A 20,908-nucleotide genomic window follows, 5' to 3' on the forward strand; every position below is an offset into this window, starting at 1 on the left:
GAGGAAATAAATGTCATGTCTCCCCAAACATCTATAAAGTTCTTTTTTTTTATTGCATTTTAGGTTTTGGGGTACATGTGATGAACATGCAAGATTGTTGCATAGGTACACACTTGGCAGTGTGGTTTGCTGCCTTCCGTCCCCTCACCTGTATCTGTCATTTCTCCCCATGCTATCTCTTCCCACCTCCCCACCCCCCCCTTGTAGGGACATGGATGAACCTGGAAACCATCATTCTCAGCAAACTGACACAAGAGCAGAAAATCAAACACCGTATATTCTCACTCATAGGTGGGTGTTGAACAATGAGAACAAACGGACACAGGGAGGGGAGCACTAAAGTTCTTAATTATCATTGTTTTGAAGATGTTTTAAATTCATTTCTCTTTTCTGAATTACTTCTGTTTCCTTTGAAATAATATTTTGGTCACCGCTGCTTCACATGGTCTTTAAACTTTTCTCAAAATTCGGTAAATCATTGTTTGGCCTTTATGTTTGTTAATAATACCATATAAAAACTTACTTTGAACTATTACTGTTGATTAGATTTCTAGACTGGTAGTCTTCATTTTAGAGTAAGTGAAAAGGGAGCTGCAACTTATATCTTTGCCTTAAAAATAGCTGAATGTAGAGGTTTTGATCTAGCATATCAAGTACACAGTAGAAACCCTTAGTTCTTTTCAGAAAATCTGTGACTTTTTTTTTTTTTTTTTTTTTTTTTAATGACTGGTTGTTGATAGGTGCTGCTGGTTAAGACTGAGGGTTATATTTGGGGTAAATATCAGCAATCCATCCCATTTACCATTTGAGTCAAGATTTATTCAGGGAAAAACAAAATATTTAGAGCTTTTTCTAGACAAATTCTTTCCTTCCAAGTCATGATCCCTTCTTCCTCATCGTAATTGTGGTTTCTTCCATGCTTTTCTTCAGTTACCACACCTCCTCCTCTTTCTATATACCTTCAGTCTCTTCCCATATTAATGAAAAAGAAAAAATCTCTCACAGCAGAAGATTGTTATTCAGTTCTCTGTGTATTTAATTTCTATCATTACCATTTTTATTCATTTCTGTCTTTTTTAAAATTTCATATGAGAGAAGAAATAGTATGTTTGCTGTTTGGGATCAGAAACATTCATGCTATATTTACTGATATTGTTTTTTTATTTTTTATTATTTTGAAATGACTTAATTATAATTCAAACACTGCATCTCAGAAGACAAAGTAATTTCTTCATACAAAACTTCTCAAAGCATATAATACAAAATAGTCCTTGCAGATGCAATCTTAGGAACCTGATATTCAAAATGTGTGTACAAAAATGCTATACAAAATATATAATCCCAATTTCTGGTTCTTTGCCTCAAAGACAAGAGGCAAAGTAAATTTTTATTCAGTAAATACCTACTGAATATATAAAACTATGTGGTCATATCATTTTATAAGATATATTTATAATTCTTTCATAACATAATGCCCTTTTTTCCCTCGATTAATTCTTATACAGTCTGAGAAGGTCTGGAGCTGTTTAGAGGCAATTCCAGTAATTTACCTAAATAATGTGCAAGCCTTAAGGTCAAACTATGCATTTTCATTAATTTTTAATTCTTCAGTCAATTCTAAGTATAGAGAAACTCGAATAACCAGGTTTTACAGAAGATATTTCCAATAAAGAATAGCTGTGGGATTATGCAAACAAGATTTTCCACTAAATGGAATCAGGAAAAGCTTAAAATTAAACTTTCCATTTAACAAGAGCAATGTAACTGAAAACGTGGTTTTAAAAATCCATTAAGTCACTTTGGAAAAGGCAGAAAACACAGCTTCTGGAGACCAGAAAACTGCATTTGGCAATCTATGTCATTAATGATAGAATTTCCATTAAATTGCATGCATTCGTACCATTTTACATCCTTACTTATAAAACACAATTTACACAACATCGTGTTGCTTTACCGCAAAACATATGCTTGAAAGAATATTTTATAATAAAAAAGAATACTCTTACCTATAGCATTTTACACAGAAAGAAGTAGACATCTATATCACCATCACTTCAAATGCAATTTCTTTACTATTTCTTCATTAAAGTGAGATTCATTACAGCAATATTTGCATGTTCTAATTTTCAAATAATTAGAAATACACTGTTGAAGGAGAGGTTTCTCAACAAAAATTATAGTATTCTTGGATATAAATGGCAATATTTGCTATTAATCTAATATTCTTTCTTTCCTTTTTATGGTGAATTTTGATTCACCATAAAAAGAATTGTGATTCATGTGTTCATATGTTAGCATACTTTATGTGACATTTTAAATCAGGTCACCTGCATTATGGGCATTCTTTAACAGAACTGAAAGGCCTAGCAATAAATTCTTCCCAGAAATTTTATATAAGCAATTTGTTAATAAAGATGACTATGTAATAATACTACCCATATTTGAAACCATCTTAATTTGATCATAATGTGTTGTGAGGTGGTAAATGTTGCAAATTCTTGCCAACAATATTTGCCTGTCGTCTGAGTGAAAGATCTTTAAACATGATGTTTTACGTGTGTTGCTTACTGTAAAACTTACTTTCCCATGTAGAAGTCCCAAAGCTTTATTTAATAATTTTCTACAAATGAAAATTCATTTTCTACAATTCCATTTCTGGCACTCAGGTGTCATTTCTGTGTGACCTAAAAAATTGGCCACTATTGTTTGCTTGGCAAAGGACTGGCATGCTCATGATTGAGACTTCATAATAGAGCTTTGCAATTTTATTATGGCCAGCCTATGATGAATATTTTCATTCATGACCTTAGCAATGTACAGATATTAATTGTAAAAAGATTTAGTTACTTCATTTAGTTCCAGGTTATCCTTTCCCACCTCACCTTAAGAAGCCCATAGATAAAGAAAATGCTGTTGTAGATGGTAAATGTCAGATCCTGCTTACAAATAAGAACTTACTGTGATATGAAACTACATTTAATTGTGGTAAAACACTTAAATGTATTTTAAAAATAGCTGCCAGGGCATTAAACAATTATTTAGCACCTTAAAAAGAACAACTATTTAGCAGCTTAAAATTTATTCTAATTTTCATTACACATATATTCCATGGCATTACTAAATGATATACATTAATTTAAGAAAAAACAAAGTCAATGTCCAAATTTCTGGTGCCCTTTGAAAAAATGCGAACAGTCATTTTAGTAATGTAACAATACTTAATTTTGTAAAATAATGTTCCAGTGAGTGAGAACTTCTGTGTTACTGGGCATTAAACACCACATGGACATAAGTGTTTTTATATATTACAAAGTTAGTTTTTATTTGATGAAATGCAATGTTATCTATGCTCTTATATAATTTATCTTAGTTGTCATTAAAACTGTATTTTCAATTATTTTATATGTAGCTCCTTGTTATGTTTTGCATTCACCCAAATATAAATATTAAGTATAAAGAATTGGCTCACTGATTCATAATGATTCATTGACACTTTATTCTCATTCTATATTAATTAATTTAACTCAGACTATATGCATTAATTGAGTAAATTAAAAGTAGAAAAATTAAAAGTTTTGGCTTTCCCATAAATGTCACTACACTAAGCAGGCAAAATATAGATAAACTCATCATCATTTTGTTCTATAGTCTAATTTTCTTGTGGAGAGTCAGTGATTTTTTTCATTTTCTATTTAGCCTTCATGGAGTTTTAGTTATTTGATATTACCCAAGAAAAGCAACTAAATGCCAAAACCTTTTACATACTGGGCTAAAGATAAGAAGGGCATATATATATGTTATGTGTTGTATACATTATCGGATCTCTGCCTTCATCACTAATGGTAATATCAACCATGTGGATAGTTAAGCAAAAATGTCAGGTACTATGTATTTAATATAAATACATATTATTGTTAATAAAAGAAAAATCAGTGTGTTTGGAAGTAATCTAGGAATGTTTCTCAGAAGAAGTAGAGAAAATTTTTGCATTATACCCATTTGACAACGGGCTAATATCCAGAATCTACAAAGAACTTAAATAAATTTTCAAGAAAAAAAAAACATCAAAAAGTGGGCAAATTATATGAACAGACACTTTTCAAAAGAAGATATTTATGCAACCAACAAATATATGAAAAAAAAAAAGCTAATTGTTACTGGTTATTAGAGAAATGCAAATCAAAACCACACTGAGATATTATCTTCACACCAGTTTGAATGGTGATTATTAAAAAATCAGGAGACAGGCCGGGCGCGGTGGCTCAAGCCTGTAATCCCAGCACTTTGGGAGGCCGAGGCGGGTGGATCACGAGGTCGAGAGATCAAGACCAACCTGGTCAACATGGTGAAACCCCGTCTCTACTAAAAATACAAAAAATTAGCTGGGCATGGTGACGCGTGCCTATAATCCCAGCTACTCAGGAGGCTGAGGCAGGAGAATTGCCTGAATCCAGGAGGTGGAGATTGCGGTGAGCCGAGATCGCGCCATTGCACTCCAGCCTGGGTAACAAGAGTGAAACTCCGTCTCAAAAAAAAAAAAAAAAAAAAAAAAAAAAAAAAAAAAAAAAAAAAAAAATCAGGAGACAACAGATGCTGGAGAGGATGTGGAGAAATAGGAACTCTTTGACACTGTTGGTGGACAGTGTGGCAATTCTTCGAGGATATTGAAATAGAAATACCATTTGACTCAGCAATCCCATTATTGGTTAAAATAATAATTAAGCTTGAACTTTTGACCAGTTTCATATGTAAATCTTCCCTTCAGATTACTGACTGAAAAGCGTAGACCAAAATTAATAAAGTAAATATGAGAAACAAAAGCAAAAAGGAAATAAAAAAGAGAGGAAGCTTTCTGTAACATTTATTTATTTATTTTAGCTATGATTTTTAATTTTTGTTGGTACATAGTAGATATGTATATTTATTAGATATTTTGATGCAGTCATGCAACATATAATAATCACATCATGGAAAAATGGGGTATCCATCTCCTTAAGCATTGATCTGTTCTGTTACAAATGATCCAATTATACTCTTAGTTGTTTTAAAATGTACAATTAAATCATTATTGATTATAATTACCCTGTAGGTCTATCAAATACTAGGCCTTATTCATTCATTACATTTTTGGTGCCCATTAATCATCCCCACTTTTCCCACACCCCCAACACTGTCCTCTCCAGCCTCTGGTAACCATCTTTCTACTGTCTATCTCCATGGGTTCAACTGTTGTGATTTCTAGTTTCCGCAAGTAGGTGAGAACAAGCAATATTTGTTTTTCTGTGCCTGGCATATTTCACTTAACATAATGATGTCTAGTTTTGTCCATGTTGTTGCAAATGACTGAATCTCATTCTTTTTTATGGCTGAATAGTACTCCATTAACTGTAAGTATCCAATTTTCTTTATTTATTGACCTGTTGATAAACATTGAGGTTGATTCCAAATCTTGGATATTGTGAACAGAGATACAACAAACAAGGAAGTGCAGGCATTTCTTAAATGTACTAATATACTTTCTTTTGGGCATGTCCCAGTAGTGGAATTGTTGGATTGTATGGCAGCACCATTTTTAGTTTTTGAGGAACCTCCAACCTGTTCTCCATCATGGTTGTATTAATTTACATTCCCATCAAATGAGTATGAAGATTGCCTTTTCTGCACATCCTCTCCAGCATTTGTTATTGTCTATCATTTGGATATAAGTCATTTTAACTGAGTTGAGATAATATTGTAGTTTTGATTTGCATTTCTCTGTTAATTAATGTTGTGAAGCACATTTTCATATTTCCATCTGCCATTTGTAGGTCTTCTTTTGAAGATTGTATATTCAAATCTTTGGCCCATTTTTTGATCAGATTATTAGAATTTTTCCTATAGAGTTGTTTGAGCCCCCTACATATTCTAGTTATTAATACCTTGTCAGATGAGTAGTTGGCAACTATTTCCTCTCATTCTGTGGGCTATCTCTTCACTTTGTTGATTGTTTCCTTTGCTGTGCGGAATCTTTTTAACTTGATGTAATCCCATTTGTCCATTTTTAATTAGATTGCCTGTGCTTTTTGGATTATACTTTTCCTGGACTGATGTCTTAGAGAGTTTCCCCAAAGTTTTCTTGTAGTATTTAATAGTTTGTGGTATTTGGATTTAAGTTTTTTACCCATTTTTATTTGATTTTTGTGTCTAGCAAGAGATAGGTATCTATGAATATTCAATTTTCTCAGCACCATTTATTGAAGAGATTGTTTCTCCTCAATGTATTTTCTTGGCACCTTTGTCAAAAATACATTCCCTGTATAGACATGTGGATTTGTTTCTGGGTTCTCTATTCTGTTCCATTGGTCTATGTGTCTGTCTTTGTTTTGTTTTGTTTGTTTTGTTTTATCAGTATCATGTAGTTTTGGTTACTGTAGCTCTGTAGTATAATTGGAAGTCAGGTAATGTGATTGCTTCAGTTTTATTTTCTATGATTAAGATAGCTTTGTTATTCTGGGTCTTTGTTGTTTTATATACACTTTAGGTTTGTTTTTTCTATTTCTCTGAAGAATGCAACTGGTATTTTGATAGGGATTGCATTGAATCTATAGATAGCTTTGGGTAGTATGGACATCTTAACAATATTGATTCTTCCAATCCATGGACATAGAATATCTTTGCATTTTTTGTGTCCTCTTCTATTTATTTCATCAGTGTCTTATGGTTATCATTATAGAGATCTTTTACTTTTTTCCTTATGTAAATTTCTAGGAATGTACTTTTATTTGTGGCTATTGTAAATGGGATTACCATTTGTATGAGTCTGTTCTCACACTGCTATAAAGACTTACCTGAGACTGGGTAATTTATACAGGAAAGAGGTTTAATTTTCTTACAGTTCTGCAGGGCTGGGATGGCCTGAGGAAACTTACAATCATGGTGGAAGGGGAAGCAAACATGTCCTTCTTCACATGACAGTAAAATGAAGATGAATGAGATCTGAGTGAAAGGGAAGCCCCTTATAAAACCATCAGATCTCATGAGAACTTATTCACTATTACAAAAATAGCATGGGGGAAACCACCTCCATGACTCAATTACCTCCCATGTGGGAATTATGGGAACTACAAATCAAGATGAGATTTGGGTGGAGATACAGCCAAACCACATCATTTCATCTCTGGGCCCTACCAAATCTCATGTCCTCACATTTCAAAACACAATCATGCCTTTCAACAGTGTCCCAAAGTTTCAACTCATTCCAGCATTAACCTAAAAAAACAAGTCTAAGATCTCATCTGAGACAAGGCAAGTTCCTTCTGCCTATGAGCTGCAAAATCAAAAGCAGATTAGTTACTTCCTAGATACAATGGGGTACAATAATTTGGTAAATGCACCATTCCAAATGGTAGAAATTGGCCAAAACAAAGGGACCACAGGCCCTATGCTAGTATGAAATCCAGTAGAGTAGTCACTTAACCTAAAGTTCAAAATGGTCCCCTTTGACTCCAGGTCTCATATCCAGGTGGCACAGATGCAAAAGGTGGATTCCCATGGCCTTGTGCAGATCTGACCTTGTGGGTTTGTAAGGTACAGCCCTCTGCTAGATGCTTTCATGGGCTGGCATTGAGTGCCTGTGGCTTTTCCAGGCACACTCCACTAGGCAGTGCCCCAGTGGGGACTCTATGTGGGAGCTACCACCCCACATTTTCCTTCCACACTGGCCTAGCAGAGGTTCTCATTGAGGGCTCTGCCCCTGCATCAAACTTCTGCCTGGACATCCAGGCATTTGAATACATCCTCTGAAATCTAGGTGGAGGTTCCCAAACTTCAGTTCTTGTCTTCTGTGCACCCACAGGATCAACACCACATGGCAGCTGCCCAGACTTAGAGCTTGCACCCTCTAAGCAATGGTCCAAGCTGTACCCTGGCCCCTTTTAGCGACAGATGGAGCTGAAGCAGCTGGGATGCAGAGCACCATATAGGAGCATCTCTGACATGCCCTGGAGACATTTTCTCTACTGTCTTAGAGATTAATATTTGAATCCTGTTACTCATGCAAATTTCTGCAGTGGGTTTGAATTTCTCCCCAGAAAAATGTTTTGTTTTTGTTGTTTTTTTGTTTTTTTATATCATGTCATCAGGCTGCAAATTCTCTAAACTTTTATACTCTGCTTCCTTTTGAATGCTTTGTTGCTTGGAAACTTCCTCCACCAGATCCTCTAAATCATCTCTCTCAAGTTCAAAGTTCCACAACTCTCTAGGTCAGGGGCAAATGCCGCTAGTCTCTTTGCTAAAGCATGATAAGAGTCATCTTTGCTCCAGTTCCCAATGAGTTTCTCATCTCCATCTGAGACCACTTCAGCCTGGACTTTGTTGCCCATATCACCATCACCAATTTGGTCAAAGCCATTCCACAAGTCTCTAGGAAGTTCCCAATTTTCCAACTTCTTCCTGTCTTCTGAGCCCTCCAAGTTTCTAGAAAGTTCAAACTTTTCTATAATTTCCTGTCTTCTTCTGAATCTTCCAAACTTTTCTATCTCTACCTTTTACCCAGCTCAAAAGTAGCTTCCACATATTTTCCTAATCACATACAGAGTCTTAGAAACTGCCATAACATTAAGAATTTGTAACAGCTAACCTTCGAAGAAGCTAATGCAGAAATAGACACCAGTATGTGAAAAAGTCAGCAGCATTGTTTAAAATTTACTATGTGTCTGTATTGATTAATTAACTTTAGAAAATTACTATTACCACTGGAAAGTATGATTTTATAAATAAACAATCCAAAAAGGACTTTCTAGCAGAAATGTAAAATAGTTTATGGCCCACACTTTTTTTTTTTTAGTCTCAGGCCTTGTATAAAATTTCTCTCAAGCTAGGCACTCTAGATGCTCAAGACTGGTTTATTAATAAATGTGGTTGTTGTTAATCCAGTAATTCTTGGATTATTCAGTGATGTCATATCTTTTACTAGACTATAACTATGTAAGTGGCAGGGCCTATATATTTTTCTTTCTTCATATTTTTATAGTATTTCTATAGAACTAATTAACTTTTTTTGACTGCAATGCCTACAGGCATAAACTATGACTATTTTCTAAGTACTTTTTAACCACAAGAGAAATTCAAATATACAGTATGAATTAATTGAGAAACTATCAACTAAATAAAAAGACCTAAAATTATTAAAAGTTGATTACTTCATAATTTAAGAGGAATGAGCATAAAGGAAGGATGACTTCATATACTATCTAGTGTAATAATCAGAAAATTTATTTTACTTCAAATTAAGAAAGTCATTATGATACAGAGCAGAGGGACTGAGTTGTTAAGTAAGGAAACATTCACAAGTGATTCATCCCTGTCAATTAGTCTCTATTCTAAAAATTGTGGTTTATTATTCTTGGTCTACTTTACTGTTGGTATGTGGCTTTAGAAACCTTTCTTTTTCCATTCTCTACAATTGGGAAATAAGACTTAACTCTAAATTATATTCTATATTTGATTCCTGATTTATAAAAAAAAATCCTTGGCTCAATATTTCATTAATTTTCCTTATGCCAGTGTAACTTGGTCTAAACCATCATGTCTCATCTTTATTTATTTTTCTTAGCAAAGAGCCTTCTATAAAATGATATCACTGTAAAACATGTTCTTATGTCACTCAGGCAACCTAAAATATCTTTAATAAAAATGGACAATGAACAAAACTTAAAATTGTTCCTAAAATAAAACTTGCTTTTATGGTCACACATGCTTATGTGCAATAAATCACTGCTGAATCACAAGCCAGATGTATAGGGTTTAAAGGAAAATGGAAATCTAAATCATTGGATATAAATATCTATTTATAATGTCATTTCCTTAATAAGGGAGAGAATGAATGTTTAAAGGACATTTTTGTTGTTAAAGGCGGAATGTGATGATTGGCCATGCATACTTTCTGATGACGTAGCAGACACTGCTAGTTGCCAGCCCACATCCATTTTCCACTTTTTAGAGATTTTTGAGTAGGACTTTTAGCTGAATAAGAAGTTTTCCAGAATAAAAATGTGATTTTTTTTTGCAGCGTGATTTTAAGGTATATGTGGCAATAGAATAATTTGCAGGCAATCACTTCTGAAGAAAAACAATGCTTGCAACTTGTGGGTTATACCTTTAGAGACAGAGACTGACCATCTGCTTCTCCTTTCTCTACAGTGTCAAATATCCAAGGTTACCCTGGATATGACTAGTTTACATGATTTTCTAAAGTAACTATTAATAGAGCCATTTTCCATTCTCAGTTTGAACAAAAATTCTGTGATATCTCTGCCTTTGTCCTTCTCGTTTTGTGGAACATTGAAAAGGAGGCAGATAATCTGAGGCCATGTGGTAAGGGCAATCTCTCAGGCATGGTGACACTACAATATAGAAAAACCTCAGGCCCATGATGATTTTGTGAAGCAGAAGCCCCTTCACACTGGGCCTTTTATGTTGAAGAACAATAAACTGAAATCCTGTTTCATGCACTATTTATTTTAGGTTTTTGGTCCACACATCTGAACTTATAGCCCAACTAATGCAAAAGTAAACATATTATGTGTAAACTCTTTGTTGTTTTCTAATACACCTTAGTTGCATTGCATTAAAGTCAGTATTAAAACTAAAATAAGAAGTCAGATTTTCAAATGAAATTCATAAGGCAAATTCCAACATCAAATATTCTTAAACTTCTGTCAAGCTAACTTTGAAAATACATTCAAATGACTTTTCCCTATTTAGGTAAAAAGATATTAATCCACTAAAATGTTTATTTTTCTATTGTAGTCAAATAATAAAGGAATATTAATCATGTTATCACACTAAGTTTTTCTAGCAATTTTTTTCTTTTTTTCTTTTTTGCTATGATTTCAGATTTAGCTTTCTCTCTAAAAACTTTTCAGCCAATACTAAGAAACCACTGTTGGTGACTGTATTAGCCCGTTTTCACACTGCTATAAAGAACTGCTCAAGACTGGGTAATTTATAAAGAAAGAGTTTAATTGACTCACAGTTTAGCATGGCTGGGGAGGCCTCAGGAAGTACAATTAAGATGGAAGGCAAAGGGAAAGCAAGGTCCTTCTTCACAAGGTGGCAGGAAGCAGGGCAGAATGAAGGGAGATGAGTCCTTTATAAAACCATCATATCTCATGAAAACTCACTCACTAATGGGAGAATAGTATGGGGGTAACCACCCCATAATCCATTTAACTCCACCTGTTCTCTGCCTAGACATGTGAGGATTCTAAGGATTGTAATTCATGATGAGAGCTGGGTGGAGGCACAAAGCCAGACCATAAGAGTGATCTTATAACAGAGAATGAGTGTCTGATGCAGAACTAATTGTTGTGTTATCTACTTGGGATTGGTACTTTAAGATCAAAAATGATTTCATAATTATTTTACTGTATACCAAAAAGAGATTTACTGTGAATGGTAATCATAGATTTTGATATAGATACTTGGATATAATATTAGGTATTACAGAAAATTGTTTTTAGTAAGACAAGGGAAGTCTGTGGTCCAAGGTAAATACTCCTTTGTTCAGATTTTATCAATTATATAGATCTGTACAGTTACAATGTTTACTGTGTTTGAATTTTATTTCCACTGATGCTTCCCTTTTGCTTAATCTCCAAGGCTGACTTATTGTCAGAGTTCACGTGACGAAGTTCCTTTCCCAAACTACCCAAAAATGTGTGCATAACAACCAACAGGAAGTTAGTCACAGGCTCTGAGTCTCTGAGTACTCAGACATATTCTGATTCCCTTACATATTTCCATTTTTGCAGGACATTAGCTGACTGTGATGAAACTAATCTTAAGTATCAAGAATAGATCAGCCTAATCTATAAGACAGAAAAATACATCATAGGCATTTGCGGGATAAGCTACATAGGCCTAGATGTCTACTGGTTGCAACAATTTACATATTATAAAGACCTGAACTCCCTCCCTTATCATTTTATAAACTCCTTGTAAATCACTCCAGAGTTCATAGCGTTTTATCCAATATTCTTTGGTGTGTTAATTCTTTCCCAGCCACTAAATATTGAATCATACTTTATAAGCTCTCTGCTCACCTATTTGGCAGGATGTATGAAATCTTCCTACCCATTACTTATTTTCTACTCTCATAATATGTTCTTCATATATGAATTCAAACAAGTATTTCACCAATTACAAAATCACTTACATTAGATGGAAAAACTAAATCACATATTTTTGTGGTATACTATCCTTATTCTAATTTCAACAATATAATGTAACCTTTATGTCAAAAAAACTAGTGTCTTTTTTTTCCTCTTAGGTAGGCCTCATCCATACTTTATGGTCTTGCTTTATTATATAATTGTTTATTTTATTCAACAAATGTAGAAGCCATTATTTGTGACATTCATTTATGTATTATAGGTCTGAGCAATCTTTTGGTTCCCATGGAGCAAAAATACAGTTTTTTTTTTTCCTTCACAGAACTTATCTTCTAGTAGGGAGACAAAACTGCTTGGTTAAAAGAGTTTATAATCATATTACATAAACTACTCACAAATATATAGATGTGTTCGCAACTATGATAATAGAAGGCAGTAACTTTTATGTGACATACAGTTGCTTTGAATAAGCTTAAAGAATTCTAGTTAGACAAAGAAGATAACTCTTCTAGTTTTCAGGATCAGGGGAGCCTTCATACAGGTTACATAAAGGAAAAGCAGGGCTAAGTAGACAACTGACAAAATTCTCTTTCGAGAATGTGAGATCTCAAAAATAGCTCTAAATATGAATAACCTGTGGCACACTAGACTGGTAGTTGGGGCAGAAGTACTTACCAAAGAAAAGTAGCTAAGATGCTGAGTGTCTGAAGAACATGACAATAAAGACTGTCAGTTAATAGGTTTATCTAAGAAGACAGACTGCCAACATATATGAGGTTAGGAGTTAGCAGAGCATGCAGAGCCGTTCTGGAATTGCTTCAGTGAAATTGTGTAACTAAAGATCAAATATTTAAGATGAGAAGTTGAAAATAAGATAACCAGAGCAACCTTACATGGTAATGCAGCTTATGTACTTTCTTGACTCTAAAGGGCATCACTTGAATCATGAATATGTGGTAGGACCTCCAAACTTATCCCTAGATTGAGAATAATACAGTATTAATATCTATAAATAGGACACTTACCTCAAAAAGGACTTCTAAAAATAAGTTGTTTCTATAAAGTCACTTAAAATTTTTTTCATATTGCAGACACCTTTTATTTTGATATTACATTTTTTTTTTGCTACAAAACACACTATATCACTGTATGAAATGTCATAGTCTAGTAATGTAATTTTAGGAAAAAATTCACACTTATCAATTGAACAAAATAGTTTCTAGTCAGAGAATTTAATAAATAATAAATTTGTCATGGCATATTTTAATAATCCCAAAAATATACTCATAACAGTTCATATGGATGATGTGATATTTGATGGGATATTCTGCTGCGTGATTTATAGTGAGGAGAAACTTGAGACTGAATAATCAGTTGGGTATGTATTAACTCTAAATTTACTTTCAAAGACTAACCCAGAAACCTCTGTTTTAACACAAAAGTAGGAATTTCAGGAGAATAGAGAGTTTGATGTTATAAAAGTAAATGCAAAAGTCATTCATGAGAAATGCAAGTTAATTCTGTAGGATGAGAGTAAAGCTGCCTGAAGAAGATAATTTGTGAAAAAGGAAACTATATATTGGGAAGGAGTGAAACCCAGAGAATAAAGAACTAGAGCCAAGAGACAAAGTTTTAGCAAACTGAGAATTGAATAAAGAAATATACAGGGTCATTTGATTGAAAAAGAAATACAACTGACAAAATGAATAAAATTATAAATAAAGAAGCCAACGTCATTTAATGTATGTTAAGGACACAAACTTACAGCAGTTTCTATATTGTGATTGTAAAGGAGGTTATTTTACAGACAATTGTGGACCAGGAGAAGATGAAGAATATAGACTAATCAGAGGAGTTTCACGTAAAAGAAAGAAATGAATGTAAAACATCAGATTCTCTAAATTCTTTAACTTTTTTTTTTAGCTAATTCAAACTCTTTTCCTTCACTCTACCATTGCAATTCATTTCCATAGTCCAACCCTCGTCTTCAGCACTACCAAAGAGAAGAACTCCTGCATTATGTTGATTTCATGCACACTACTCTGTGGTCGTCTCTATTTTTCTAGCTTGCTCTTGAATAATTCACCTTGGAATTCTCTGACTTCTGAAGGCTCCACAGTCTATTGAACCAATATTAATATTGCAAAGAACTTTGAATAAAACTTCAGGAATACACAAACTCTGAGTGGGCTGTGCACTTGAATTTTAAAGCAAATTATAAAGGTTCTAGACATTAATGTAATATAATATATTCATGACTTTATAATCAGAAAAATGTTCTTAAAGAGGACATAGAAAAAAATAAGCTTAAAGAAAGTGGTTGATAGAATTTGCTACATCAAAACATCATTAAGAACAAGAAAAGAGAATGTTAATATGGGAGAAGATATTTGAAGAACTCGTTATACAACATTTCACTGAAAGCATGTCTAATTGACCACTAAACATGAAAATTTAGACAAAACCATTACTAATCATGAAAAGCTTATTGAAACACAATAACATGTCTACACCCCTATAGAAATAAAATAATATGAAGACTAACAATACCAGTGGTTGTAAGAATACAGAGCAACAGGCGTTTTCATACACTGCTTGTGAGTGAATAAACTAGCATAATTACCTCCAGAAAAATGTTTGACATTTTCTATTAGGCTGAACGTAGTCATAGCATAAAACAAGAAATTCCACCTAGAAAGAATGTGTTTACAGAAATGCAATACATGTAAAAGCAAACATAGGCAGAAAAATATTCACAGTTGTATTACTTTAACAGCTGAAATTAGCAACTTCCCAGATAATCACATTAGCAGAATGGGAAATTAAATTTAACAAATCATAAACTATTAATACTATACATCAATGAAAATAAATGTATTACAACTGTATGTAACAGCAGAGGGGAATACCATAGTAATAGTATTAAGAGAAATAAGCCAGACAAAAGAGAATACATATTGAATGATTCCAATTATATTAATTCCAAAAAGAAGTAAATTGTCATACTAGAAGTCAAGATTGCAATTAACTTTGAGAACTATTGAGGGTATTGATTGGGAGGTGGCACAAAGGAAACTAATGGAATATGGTCAGTATTCTGCTTCTTGACCTGGTTTTGGTTGTAGAGGTATTTGCTTTGTGATAATTTATTGAGCTGTACATTTATAAAGTGTGTAATTCTCTCTATATGATTAACACTACACAAAAACAGTAAAAGAAAAAATGTAAATAGAATCATGTTGGTTGATCTCACTCTGAAGTCATTATATTGATCTTTAAGTATAACATAAAGTCTGCCGAGCAGTTGTATTTGTTTCTCTTCTGATTAAGAGGTTTCCCTTTTGATTAAATGACTTTCTTGTTTTCGCATTTTGAATTATCTTAATTAAGTAGAGAAAAATATGTTCTGTTGAAAATATAGAATATATTGTGAATACAGATTTGGAGAAAAAGGTTAAGAATCCATGATAATGGGGCTTGGAATAGGATTTTACTTATAGACAAATTGAATTAATGTGAATTCATATTATAATGTCATCACTATAGTTTAACATAGCTCCCAGTTTCATCTCTAAGTGTTTTGGTGTATAATTTTGACAATATAGAAAAACTAATCTTCTTAACACGAAAAGTAAATTTCTCTATTATTTTTTCCTCCTCATTCTTTTCATCCCAGGGTAAGTACAAGATTGCTCTTTCATCTTCAGGCAAATTTGCAAGAACCCAATAGTGCGTTATATTTCTGGAGCTCTCTGAGCAATCCCTTGGGGCTGACCAATTTTATGTGTCCTGTTTGATTTGACTGAAGCATATTCATTTTTTAACATTAAACTTAGTTTTTTCTTTTAATGGAAGTCAGCTCTTTTGCTATAATTTTTTTAAAGGTCTATAACTGGAGTGGTCTCACTAAGAAGACTTTCTTGGCTATATAACAAGCACCCTTCCCTCTGAGAACTCATCTGTGGCTTTACTTCTAGAGGCCATAAACAAATGAAAACACAATCTAATGTTAGTTGTTGTATTCTTAAAAAACAGAAAAGAAAAATATGGGCTAAATTTAAGGCAGTATCTTCTGTTGGATACCGAACAGAAAGAGGACATTAGTGGAAGAAAATAGTGAAAGCTGACTAAATATGTAGTTCAGCTAATTGTACGACACCGCTGTTAACGGTGCCATACAATTTTTTTTTAATATCTGTTTTTTAATGGAAACCAGTGTTAATGGTGCCATGTAATTAGACACATAAAGCATAATTTCATAAGAGGCTAATATTGGAGAAACTTTTTAAAAAAGACGTATGGGATAGATATTATCTTTCCCATACGTATTTCTATATTATCTTTGGAACTGTTGTTTAAATCTAAATCACATCTAAAATAATGAACTTTATAAGGCTAGAAATGTATTTTGTAATGACATTTTTATGAAATATTTGTAAAGATAAAAATAAGATTGGAAATAAATAGATATTACCAGATGAAGTAGAATAATTTTTGTGTTTTTCTGCATATTTTCCTCATGTATTTCAATGTCCATGCAACATTTGTTAAATGAAAACACAAACACTAACATGTGCAAATGTATAAACAAACAGACATCCAAAAATCCACATAGGTTTCTAGATTTTTCTCTGAATTAATATATCTGAATTCAGGTATTAGTTTTAAAGCAGAGATAATTGGCACAATGTTCTTCAACTTAATCCTAGCACATGTCACCAAATCAGTTTACTTCCTGAAGACTCTTGCTAAACCTTTTCCTATTGTTTTTATGAATGCTAAATATTCAGTTTTAACAATTTTCAAATACCTGAAATTATAGTAACAGTAGCACACATATAGAAAATACAGAATTTTTTTTTATTAGAACCAGCCTTGATTCTTCAGTTTAAAATGTGGCCATAAACTTTACGTAGTAAATCCCATATTAACGTGTTAACACCAGCTGTCTTCTAGATTCTTTCTTGAAATTAGAATATTAGTAACGTTACATTCCTTATGAGAACTATAAGTGCCTCAAAGTACCCACAGCATTAGGATGAAAACCCTGTCTTGCTCATCAGTCTAGTCAAGGGAGGAACTACATTATTATTTAAATTTAAATTATTAAATATTTAGTTGTTGTTGATGATGGTGGCGATTATAGCCTCTAGAAAAATATTCAGCTATTGGAGATTAATTACTTTTAAGACTGTGCAAGAATTTGTCCACAGTTACAAATAATTACATATCTTTGATGAACAGATTTTTTAAAGTAACTTTTCAATGATAAGTCAGAAGTTCTACTAAGAACAGAGTGCATTTATACTTCTTCAGGAAAAAAATTGCTGGAAAAATACTAAGAAAACTGTTCTTATGTCTCTGTCTCTGAAGTCTGATAAGGAGAACTGTGGCAAAGTTATTTTTTTAAATATCTGTTTTTTAATGGAAAATAGTCTAAGTAAACCAAAGAATTTTCTGTTATAGAAATGATTTTTATCTTGAAGAAGTTGTTCTCTGGCTCAGGCCCCTTACTTGGACAAAGCCGCTTGAACATTGCTTCACTTTACACTTTCTAAATAGTTTGTTTTTCTTTCTAAATGATGACATTGAGGATTCAGTTATATTTACTTTCTGTTTCCAGACACTTTAGCGGTATGTTCATCACTCAAAGACATTTTACAGAAAACAGTCATCAGAGTGGTACTCATTTTTTTTTTTTCACTTTATTTGGTTTCATATCCACCAGATCTATAGGCTTTTGTTTCAGACATTTCTAGCTATAGTTCTCTAAAGATAAGTTTCTGTTAGGCCATGGAAATGAAGAAATTCAAACTTTGTTTTGGAAATTAGATGAAGAAAGAAAAAACAACTAGAACTGAATTTACTATTTGTTTTAATAGCTAGTATATAACATAAGTATATATTCCTTTGAAGTAGATTATATAGCGTGACATTAAATATTTTATCATGAAAACAATGTAACCACATATTGACCTCATTTTTTGGCTGTGCTTATAGCTATGTCTACATAACTCCAAAGCACTTTGTTTGATTTGTTTTACTGATTAATGGTCTTAAACAACTCCATTGTTTCAGAGCACTATACCTAATCTATACTGCCATAATTATAAACATTCTTTTGTCAAAGACTAAATTGTTGCATATGGTTGTAGGTGGTAACGTCTAATAAAAGAATTGATCTTTCTAGCAAAACTTTTGATTAAATCTTTTATTTGGAATGATCTACTATATTCTACCAAAAGAAAGGTTTTGTTCAAAAACTCTTTTTCCAATGTATGTAGAGAGGTAAGATGGTCAATCTAGTACCTGGCATTTAATTCTAGAGTTTTCTATATAGGATTCATCCAATTCTTCATTTCTATGTATGAATGTCCCTAATTTTACAAAAAAATATTCATGGATTATATAAAATAATAAATGTAAGAACAAATCATTAAACAGTAGATTTCTATTGATAGTGATATCCCATTATTTTAAATAATCGTTTTTAGATCAGATATGTGGAAGTTAAAACAGAAATCTTCTGACATGATCAAGTTGGCTTTAGAGGAGATTGGTGTAAATCCCAAGTGCACGGCTTCAATTTTTGCCATTGATGATATCCATACATGGTTGAGGATGGAGTTTATAGGCTATTGTGAAAGGTATCCAAATAGCCAGGCACAGTGGCTCACACCTGTAATCCCAGCACTTTGGGACCCAGAGGCAGGTGAATCACGAGGTCCAGAGATTGAGACCATCCTGGCTAACATGGTGAAACTGTCTCTACTGAAAATACAAAAATTAGCTGGGCATCGTGGCATGCTCCTGTAGTTCCAGCTACTTGGGAGGCTGAGGCAGGAGAATGACTTGAACCCAGGAGATGGAGGTTGCAATGAGCCGAGATTGCGTCACTGCACTCCAGCCTGGTGACAGAGTGAGACTGGGTCTCAAAAATAAAATAAAATAAAATAATAAAATAAAATAAAATAAAATAAAATAAAATATATTCTAATGGCTTTTCTTCCAATTTACTAACCATTCTAATTATTTGTTTAGTTAATGATTTCAGACCTTGGATGTTTCAGTCTTGCAATGCCTTTTTAATTCTCCTTTAGTAGTTACTCACTCTTGGTTGAAAGACTTCATCTTTTCATTTATTTTGCCCATTTGTTCTTGTATTTTCTTAAACGTATTTGTCATAATATATTTCTAAAAACCAATATTTGGATCAGTTGTATATCTAAGGTTAAAGAAGGCTAGACTGTTAATATATCCTATATGAAAAAAGAATTTTAGTTATGAATAAAAAATCTTTTGCTCAGATAATCATTAAATTATTGTTTGTCCCCAGCCTTTTAGTCAGTGAGACTGGAATTCTCTATCAGACAGACAAAAAAATATTCCGATGTGTATGGAAGCTGCAGCCTATACAAGTGTCCCTACGTTGGTCATAGAAAACTCAAAAATCAGCTTTTACCAGTAAGATGGAACTCATTTTCAACATCTGAAAATTGCACTTCAGATTACTAATATCCATATGGTATTAGTGCATTCTCAGGCTGCTAATAAAGACATATTTGACACTGGATAATTTATAAAGGAAAGAAGTTTAAATGACTTACAGTTCGGCATGGCTGGGGAGGCTTCAGAAAACTTACAGTCATGGCATAAGGGGAAGCAAACATGTCTGTCTTCACACAGTGGCACCAAGGAGAAGTGCCAATCAAAAGAGAGAAAAATCCCAATGATAAATACATTGAAGCTTGGTGGTATTAATTTGCCAAAGATCACAGCTTACAATTTAAGAAACTCATCAGATCATGTGAGAACTCACTCACTACCACGAGAACAGCATAGAGATAACCCACCCATGATTCAATTACCTCTCATCAGGTTCCTCCCGGGACATGTGGGATTATGGGAACTATAATTCAAGATGAGATTTGGGTGGAAACCCAGCCAAACCATATTACATAGTCTTAGATATATAATGATAAACATTTTCTTTTTTCTCTAAATTTATCCCTTTACCCTCAAGATAAATGTTTCACATGATTATTTTCTTATTTCTACCAACACTACCTGTTAAGATCTATTGAAAAAGTGAATGTTTTCATGAATTTTCTTTCTAAACCTAATTATTTTACTGATTTTTCTTATTTATTCAAAGTCCAACATCTTTTTAAAATCTTATGTGCAATATCTTTAAGTGAATTCTAATTTCTCTTTTGGAGCAAAGTCTATGGCCATCTTACTGCTTTTGCAACATCAATATCTAGTTCTTCTTTGTACTTTACCACTAACTACGCTTAGATCTTATTTTACCTATAATTTAAAAATTGACTTAGTCACTTTATTCCTTCCTGTACTCCATTTACTACATCATTTTAGTTATAAATCACATACTTTTAACAAATAAATCTTCCTAAAATATAACTTCGATCGTGTTATCTCATTGTTCAGAAAATTTTATGTTTTTTGGGTTTTTTGCTAAGTCCAAATTTCTAAAATAGCTATAATCTCTGGGGTACCAGCTTGTCCCCTTACATCCTCCCAGTACCCCTCAGAGAGTATAGCTATTGCTATTTTATTGATAAATACATTGACGCTTGGTGGTATTAATTTGCCAAAGATCACAGCTTACAATTTAAGCAACTCTAATTTATAGCTGTTCTGTCAGACTCCACGGTTTTTTGTTGTTGTTGTTGTTGTTTTTTGTCGTTGTTGTTTTCACTCTCACTCTCACACTGACACATTCCCCTTCTAATGCA

Source organism: Saimiri boliviensis, chromosome 3 (genome assembly GCF_048565385.1).
Source record: "Saimiri boliviensis isolate mSaiBol1 chromosome 3, mSaiBol1.pri, whole genome shotgun sequence".
Classification (NCBI taxonomy): domain Eukaryota; kingdom Metazoa; phylum Chordata; class Mammalia; order Primates; family Cebidae; genus Saimiri; species Saimiri boliviensis.